We start from the raw sequence: 9,526 nt of genomic DNA, 5'->3' as shown, positions 1-9,526 counted from the left end.
GAGAGTTAGGTTTTAAGATGACTTCAGAGGATATTTTTGGTTTAAAGTTTAAAGATCATCTCATAGAAATAGTTTGAGCATTCATCTAGCCTTCATTGCTCCAGAAAGTCTGGAGTCAGTGATAATTTAAAATTCTGTTCTACATTGCCCCCACTCCACCCTTTGATCAGGATTCTTCCATAGAATCTTTGAAAAGAAGGTTAATCTTCCAAGGTAATTACCAATCATTTTCCCCAACACACTGATTTCCATAGGTCAGGAATTAAACTGATATTTTTCAACAAACCAATGCAGCACTGGAGGCATTCACTAATCTATGTCAAGAAATTCGGAAGACAGGTGGCCAACCAATTGGAAGAGATCCATATTTGTGGACCTCATGGAATGCAGATACCACCCAATGATATCATTAATACCACATTCAGATAAAATTGTGCTGAAGATAATTTAATAAGGGCTGCAACTGTACATTGACTGGAAACTGCCAGAAACTCAAGCTGGATTCAGAAGAGGACATGAAAGGAGGCATATCATTGCTGATGTCAGATGGATCTTGGCTGAAAGCAGAGAATACCAGAGAGATGTTTACTTGTGATTAATTGACTATGCAAAGGCATTCAACTGTGTGAATGATGATAAACTATGTATAACATTTTGAAGAATGAGTATTCCAGAACACCTATTGTTCATTGGGACCAAGAGGCAGTTGCTTAGAACAAGGGGATACTGAATGGCTTAAAATCAGGAAAGGCATTCATCAGACTGGATCCTTTCACCATACTGTGCTTTACTGACTATGCAAAGGCCCTTGCCTTTGTGGATCATAACAAACTATGGATAATATTATGAAGAATTGTGTATTCCAGAATACTAGATTGCATTCTAACCTCATGACTTGTACGTAGACTAAGAGATAGTCCTAAGAACAGAACCAGGAACTACTGAATGGTTTAAAATCAGGGAAGTTGTGTGCTATGGTTGTATTCTTTCACCCTACTTATTCAATCTGTATGTTGAGCCATAGCTGCCTTGTCTTTCCATGCCACTGCCTCTGCTATAGCCCTGTTTTTAGGTAGGGATCTCACCCTCCACTCATGCTTTTCATTCTTGATGGTCCTGGGATCATCTGTTCCTGAAATGAAAGAAAAAATACTCCCCCTTTTAGTTACACATCTTCTACAATTACAGTTGTAACAATCACAATTAATCTTGCTAACAATTACTCACAATTGAATCATTAAATTCTATCACCATTATTCCCCATCCCCTTTCACCATATACATCTGGAAAAGAAGAAAACTATTCACTGGGGATTCTACCTTCCCCTCATTTTGATACTAAGCACACCCATTAAAGTTTGTAAACCAGGTCCCTCGTGCCTTTATAGCCTAACTCCCTAATGTGCCAGACTGCAAAGTTGTTTGAACTGCAAGGTCCATGGTTCAAGCTTACCAGCTGCTCCTCGGAAACCCTATACAAGGTCGCTATGGGTCGGGATTGACTTGATGGCACTTAACAAGAACAACAACATCCAACAAATACACTGAGGAAACAAGCTTGTTCCTTGATCTGAAGAATTCTTCCATTCTGGTTAGAATTTTGTGCTACTGCATCCATAAGCAAAAGTCCAGTTCATCAAATTGTAGCAATTTATATTTCCTCACAGTATCAAACATCTTTATCTTTATCTGGTAGAGTTTTGGTTAACTCAGTCCTAGCCATCTAAACTAGGTCAAATGGGTGCCAGCTTCAAGTTTGGGAGTTCACACATACCTCCTTGTACTTCAGTTTGCTGCTTCACTCTCAGACCCAGCCCCATAGGGGTCAGTGTTCATGGGCTCAGGAGTTCACACATCTCCCTAAACTTCAGACCAACCAGCCCTTCCTCTTCTCTGTGTCATCTCATGGAAAACAGGTATCAATGGAACATGTCCAAAGTCAGCCCGTGTTTTCAGTGCTGCATTTTCCTACTTCTACTCACAAGTAGAGCCAGGTGGTTGCTAGCAAACATACTAGACTGCTCATAGGTTCCCTTAAACTTTCAGTCCTAGAATGGAGTTTTCCCTGATGGACTGACTTCTTGCCTTGATATCTACAAAGCAAACAGTTTACTTGAAACTCAAAAAGCCAAGCAGTCCAATTTTTTTTCTGCAGGTCCATCTTTCAATAAGAATTGTCTGTTTTCCCAGCAGTTCTGGGTTGGTCTGCATGTCTTTTCAAATGGGAATGTCCCAACTCAGAAGGTTTTGGATGGGGCTCAGCATTCAACCTAAGGCCCCATACTCTACAAAGGCTTAACAAGAAGCCTATTTCACTTGGCAAATTTTAACTCCCCTTTTAGCAAAACCAATCAGTTACAGGCTGAAGGTAGGCTTACAAGCTATCTGTAATCATAATTCCCAATATTTATTTCTATCCCACATAAATGTCTATTTTACAGTAGGAGACAGGGGAAACAAATATTCACAAGAAATAACCCCCCGTTCCTGCTTTACCCATTCAACGTGTGTCTCAATCTATGTATCTACTCACAGAACACTATTCCAAGATTGTGTATAAATCACTATTTACCTCTCTCCCATTTAACTCATGCGCACCTCCCTAAGTCTGCCTCTGTCTTCATAGTTCATCTGGCATAAATGTCTATTTATATATATTATATACAATAAACGTCTTGTTTATTGCCATCCTGCTTCTTGTTTATTATCCTCTCTGTCACCTGAGTTAACATGTGTTCACCCTGTAGCCAGTGAACTACTCTTCCCTCCCTCTCACCCCTATAACCATCAAAGAATGTTTCTTTTAGTATGGAAATCTCTTCATAAGCTTTTAAAATAATGGTCTCATACAATATTTGTCCTTCTGTGATTGACTAATTTCATTGAACATAATGTCCTCCAGGTTCATCCATGTTATGAGATGTTTCACAGATTCATCATTATTCTTCAAGTTTGCATAATATTCCATGTGTGTATGCACCAAAGTTCATTTCTCGATTCTTTCATTGATGGGCATTTAGGCTGTCTCGATCTTTTTGCTATTGTGAATAGTGCTGCATTGAACATTGGTGTGCATATATCTAATTGTGTCCTTGCACATATGTGGATACATACCAAGTAGAGGTAATGCTGGGCTATAAGTTATTTCTATTTTGAACTTTCTGAGGAAATGTCATTCTGTTTCCCAGAGTGGTTGAACCATTTTACAGTCCTACCAGTGATGTAGGATGATCCCAGTCTCTCTACACCCTTGCCAGCATTTGTTGCCTTCTGGTGTGAGATGATATTTCATTGTTATTTGATTTGAATCTCTCTAATGTAAGAGTCCTGGTGTGGTGCTGTGGGGTAAAGTACTGGACCGCAAGGTTGGTTTGAACCACAAGATTGGTGGTTCAAACTCATCAGCTGCTCGTCTGAAACCCTATTCAGGTTTGCTACTAGTAGGAACCAATTTGATGGCACTTAACAACAACAACAATGTAGGATAAGTGCAGGCCTGCAAGGTCAGTTTGAACTACAAGGTCAGTGCTTCAAAGTCACCAGTCTCTCCTTGAAAACAATATACTGGGTCATTATGGGTTGGAAGCAACTTGATAACATTTAACAATAACAATGGTTAATGGACATGAACATTTCAACATTTCTTCAACAAACATATGTTTGTTGGCTGCCTCTGTGTCTTCCTTGGGATGTGTCCATCCATGTCTTGTGCTCATTTTTAAATGGGGTTGTTTGTCTTTTTCTTGTAGAGGTATAATTTTCTCTACATTTTAGTTATTAGTCCTTTGTCTGATATGCCACTGCAAAAGTTTCTTCCCCAGTCTCTCTCTCTCTTTCTTTTTAATTTTGAAGAAATTATTTATTTCACTTCATGGTATTCAGACAAGAAACTTCACATTTCAAGAGAAAACATTTCTTGTACATCCAGCACTAACAGAGTTCATGTTATATCAATGAAATACTTAAATACAGGGATCAATTTTTAATGGATTTCTATAAAGAACACTCACAGGAAAAGGCAGATAGTACAATCCACTCTGGATCTGAGAGTCTTAATATATGCAAATATTGAAAGACACAAATTTTTTTCTAAAAATTTTCTTATGAAAAAAAAACAAAACATTGCAAGTATGGTTTCATGAATGGAGGAACCAACTGGTACTCAGCATTTCACAAACAGGATATATAAACATGGTATTTTTAGGTCTGAACAAAGACTGCATATTATCAGCCTAGATGACATGGTCCTCTCTCCCTCTCCCATGCTGCGTCATGTTTCGTATTTAATAGTTTATAAACGTTCTCAGGAGTTCTGAGGGAGCAGCTCCAAATCAGCGGAAATGAAGGTGCCCACAGTTAACATCATTTTCACTGAGTCATTCACAGCTTCCCATTGCTGGAAAGGCATCGGCATCTGGCTCCTTTTGGATATAGCGGGCTTGACTCTCATTAGTTACAACCTCCTTTGTCTTCTGCAGTTTCTGAAAAGTCTCCACAGCTTCGGAGTTTTCAGGATGCTTGTCAAGGTGACATTCCAGTGCTCTGACCTTAAATTCTGCCAGGATTTGCTCAATCAAAGACAGTTCATCACATCCCAGTAACGTGTAGTAATCTGCAGTATCTTTGAAACTGTAATTCAGTATTGTGTCCATTTAGATTATTAACTCTGTTTTTCTGCTCTCTGAAACAGGAGACACACATTCCTAATTAGCAGAAAAAAAACCTCTTTAAATCTGATTGCACATTCATTAAAATGTGCCAAACAGCAATAAGTAGCTTCCCTTTCACTCTTTTGGTGAAATCTTTCTATGCACTTTTTTTCTTTTATACCTGCCTTTAAATTAAAGCAATTAAAGAAAAAAAATCTGTATTCAAAACTGTTTATGTTTGACCAAATGCTGATTGATTTATGACATTTTATGTCAATAGTATATGTTTATAATATTTGATATTATTCACTGCTAAAAGTATTTTGTCTTTTAGATAATGTAACATTAAAGGTGAAGTCTACAAAAATGAGAAAATCTCCCTATTTAGCACTATTTTGATCTGACTTCTAAAACTTGTTTACTGAAAGTAGAGCTCAGGCAAAAATAATGAAGGCCATCATGATAAGATGTATTTGACATTTACATAACAATTTTAGAAATTATAAGCAATCAGCCTAAAGAAATAGAAGTCTCCTTTACGGTCTGGGTCTGGGGGTTTGGTATAGAGCAGTGGATGGGCTCTTTCCTCAGGAGGGAAAGAAGTAGGAGGGCACAGGTTGGCAACTTCCCACTCCTGTCTTCTAAAAATAAAAAGAAATAAAATTGTCTTTTAGTGTATGCTTTCTCATGATAAATTAAAAAAATAATCTGTATATGAAAAAAAAAGTAATCAGCCAGTTATATTCTGTTTTTTTTAGCAATAGGGTATTTTTCTTTTATTTCTTTTCAAATAAAATTGCAAAAATGATTTTCAGGGCCATAGCTCTGGATACCTGACGGGTGTTAAAGGTCTAGTGGCTTTATCCTTCAGTGGGGCTATTGGGCTCACTTTTCTTAGGCTGGGATGTGCCTTAGAGGATTATGGCGTGTACTGGCCATTGTTCATCCTGATATTTCAGGCCATTTCCCCCAAACCCCACTTTATTGCCCAAAGATCAGCGTATGATTCTGATGCAACCAGTAGTGCATGTTGGGAATGAGCATGTTTCTTCTGGAATTGTTGTTTCTGTCTTTGGATTTCCTGTTATTCTTGCTCTAGAGGCTGTGATTCAACGGGGAGCTTGTGGCCTTATGCTGGGAGGCAATGCAGCCATTTTTCTTAGGATCCAAGGCTTTTTCCTTGTGTTTGGAAGAGGAGATGATTTTAGCTGGGAGCACTGGTAGCACTGTATTCTGATACAGTGCATTGAACTTCTTAGAATTCATACAATATGTACACATGCGACACTTTACTATGAAACTTAACATGCTGTTTTTTGATACCTTTATATCATGTTCACTTTAAAGAGGACTAAATGTGTAAAAGATTAAGTTTATTCTCAGCAAATAAAACCCAATGCCAGAGAGTCATTTCTATTCACAGTGACCCTGTAGGACAGAGCAGAAGTGCCCCACAGGGTTTCCAAGGCTGTAATCTTCATGGAAGCAGACTGCTTCATGTTTCCCCCTTGGGCTTGAACTGTCAACCTATTAATTAACAGCTGAGCACTTAAGCACTGTGCCAGTAGGGCTCCTTGCCAGCAGATAGAGCTCTCCACTGAACTTAAATTGAATTTTCAATTTTTTCACAAATAATTGTGTCCACATAAATAGCATGTCCACACATATAACACGCGGCATACTGCTCTGTAAAAAATAATGTAAGTTAGGTTGCACAGTTGTCAAAAAACAAACAAAACAACCCTATAATGTACAATTTATTTGCATAAAACAATATGCTTGTTTGACAGTTCATATATTCACAGTACTCTCAGAAAATGTAGTATGCTGGACACCTGCTCACTTAAGCACTGCACCTGCACCTTTTCCCCAAGGATGTACTTGGGTAGACAGATAACACTAAAGCAGGCACAGTTCTACTTAGCACTTCCAAGATATGTGTATGGCCCAGAAGGACAGGGGTGGTCCTCTCTGAATCATATGTACATGAAAATGTCAGAAGGTCCATCTTAGAGGAGTCCCTGGTGACCCAAAGTGTTAAGTGCTTAGCTACTAACCAAAGGGTTGGCAGTTTAATCCACACAGAGATTTTTTGGAAGAAATACCTGGCGATGTACTTCAAATAATCACAGCTATTGGAAACCCTAATAGAATAGAATTCTGCTCTTACACATTGGGTTGCCTGCTATAAGTCAAGGTGACTCAGTGGCAATTGGTTTGGCGTTTTGATATCATAGAAAACTATACTCTTTGTGGTATTTTCTAGATATTCTAACATATATAGTCACTTCCACTGATTTGTGGTAATGGTTCAAAGACAGGAGCAGATATACCCTCTGAAAGGAGTGGCTGTTTCTTTTTGGTACAGTGGCTCCATGTATCCCTTTCATCTTCTTTTGATAGTTCATGTGTGATTTAATATTTTGCCCAATTGTTGCTATTGTTAGGTGCCATCGAGTTGATACTGACTCATAGCAATCTTAGACACAGCAGAACAAAAAACTGTCCAGATCTGTGCCATCCTCACAATCATTGTTAAACTTGAGCCCAGTGTTGCTAACAGTATACCAATCCATCTCATTGGGGGTTTTCCTCACTTTCTCTGACCCTCCACTTTATGAAGCATCCTTTTCTAGAGATTGAGCTCTCCTGATAATATGTCTGAATTAGGAAAGAAAATATCTGGCCATGTTGGTTTGTACTTTTTTCAACAAAAAGTTTTTTTCTTCTGGAAGTCCATGGTACTTTTAATATTTATCTCCAACACCATAACTCTGCATCGATTCTTCTATGGTCTTCCTTATTCATTGTTCAACTTTCACATGCACAGGAGGCTATTGAAAATACTATGACTTGGGAAAGGTATACCTAAATCCTCAAACTGACAACTTTGCTCTTGAACAATTTAAAGAGGTCTTACACAGCAGGCTTGCATTTGATTTCTTGACTGCTGCTTCCATATGTGTTCATGGTTAATCCAAGCAAAATGAAGTCTTTGACAACTTCAATCTTTTCTCCATTTTTCTTGATGTTATTTTTGGTCCAGTGATAAGGATTTTTGTCTTTACATTGAGGTGCAACCTATAATGAAGGCTGTGGTCTTTGATCTTCATCTGTATTTTAAGTCTTCTTCTCTTTCAGCAGGCAAGATTATATCATCTGCATATCACAGGTTATTAATGGGTCTTCCTCCAAGCCTGATGCTCCATTCTTCTTCATATAATCCAGCTTCTCTAATTATTTGCTCAGCATACAGATTGAATAATTATGGTGAAAGACTACAACCCTGGCTCACACCTTTCCTAATTTTAAACCATTCGATGTCCCCTTGTTCTGTTCAAATGACTGCCTCTTGGTCTGGTCTATGTACAGATTCCTCCTGAGCATAATTAAGTATTCCAGCATACTCATTCTTGGCATCATTGTCCATAGCTTTTCATGAGCCACACAATCAAAGGCCTTTGCATAGTCAATAAAGTACAGCTAATCATCTTTCTGGTATTCTCTGCCTTCAACCCAGATCCATCTGACATCAGCAATGATATCTCTTGTTCCATGTCCTTGTCTCAATCCAGCTTGAAACTCTGGCGGTTCTCTGTTAATGTAATGTTGCACCCAGTTTTGAATTATCTTAAGCAAAATTTTACTTGCATGCGATGTTAAAGATATTGTCCCATGATTTCTGCATTCCATTGGATCATCTCTCTTTGAAATGGCATAATATATATATCTCTTCCAGTCAGTTGGCCATGTAGCTGTCTTCCAAATTTCTTGTTATAAATGTGTGAGCACCTCCAGTGCTACATCAGTTTGTTGAAAGATTTCAATTCATATTCTGTCAATTCCTGGAGCCTTGTTTTTCTTCAATGCTTTCAGTGCAGGTTGGATTTCTTCCTTCAGTGCCGTTCACTTTGATCATATGTTACCTCTTGAAATGGTTTTACACAACCATTTGTTTTTGGTATAGTAATTCTGTATTTTCCTTCCATCTTGTTTTGATGCTTTCTGAAGCATTCATTATTTTGCCCATAGAATCTCCAATATTGCAACTTGAGGCTTTGATTTTTTTCTTCAGTTCTTTCAGTTTGAGAAATGCTGAGCACATTCTTCCCTTTTGAATTTCTAACTCCAGATTGTTGTATATTCCATTATAATATTTGACTTTGCCTTTGAAATTTTATATTCATTTCTTTCACTTCTTCATTTCTTCCATTTGGTTTAGTATCTCTATGCTGAGAAGCAAGTTTCAGAGTCTCTTCTGACATCCGTTTTGGTCTTTTCCTTTTTTCTTGTCTCCTTAATGACCTTTTGCTTTCCTTCTGTATGATGTTCTTGATGTCATCCCACAACTCTTCTGGTCTTTAGCCATTAGTATCTAATGCATCAAATCTGTTCTTAAGAGGATCTCTAAGTTCAGGTGGGATATGTTTAAGGTTATGTTTTGATTCTCATTTACTTGTCTTAATTTTCTTCAGCTTCAGCCTGAACTTGCAATATAAGCAATTGATGGTCTGTTCCGTACTCTGCCCCGGTCTTGTTTTGTGAATGATATGGAGCTTCTCCACAGTCTCTTTCCCCAGATGTAGTTAATTTGATTTCTGTGAATTCCAGATGGTGGCGTCCATGTGTATGGTAGTCTTTATGTTGTTTAAAAAGGTATTTGCAAGATGTCATTGGTCTTGAAAATTCTATCACATGAGCTCTAGCATCATTTCTATCATCAAGAGTATATATTTCAATGACTGATTCTTCCTCTTTGTTTTTAACCTTTGCATCCAGTCACTAGTAATTATCAGTACATCTTGATTGCATGTTTGATCAATTTCAGACTGAAGAAATTGGTAGAATTCATCAGTTTCATCATCACTGGCTTTAGTG

The 9,526-nt window shown here is 37.9% G+C and overlaps 1 pseudogene; it reads left to right on the top strand.

The window, feature by feature from the left end:
* The first annotated feature begins 4,752 nt into the window (after positions 1-4,752).
* On the top strand, positions 4,753-5,872 carry LOC102813731 (annotated as a pseudogene).
* Positions 5,873-9,526: the final 3,654 nt, after the last annotated feature.

This window comes from Chrysochloris asiatica, unplaced genomic scaffold, assembly GCF_000296735.1.
Source record: "Chrysochloris asiatica unplaced genomic scaffold, ChrAsi1.0 scaffold00146, whole genome shotgun sequence".
NCBI classification, from domain to species: domain Eukaryota; kingdom Metazoa; phylum Chordata; class Mammalia; order Afrosoricida; family Chrysochloridae; genus Chrysochloris; species Chrysochloris asiatica.
This window is presented reverse-complemented; position numbering and strand designations above follow the sequence as displayed.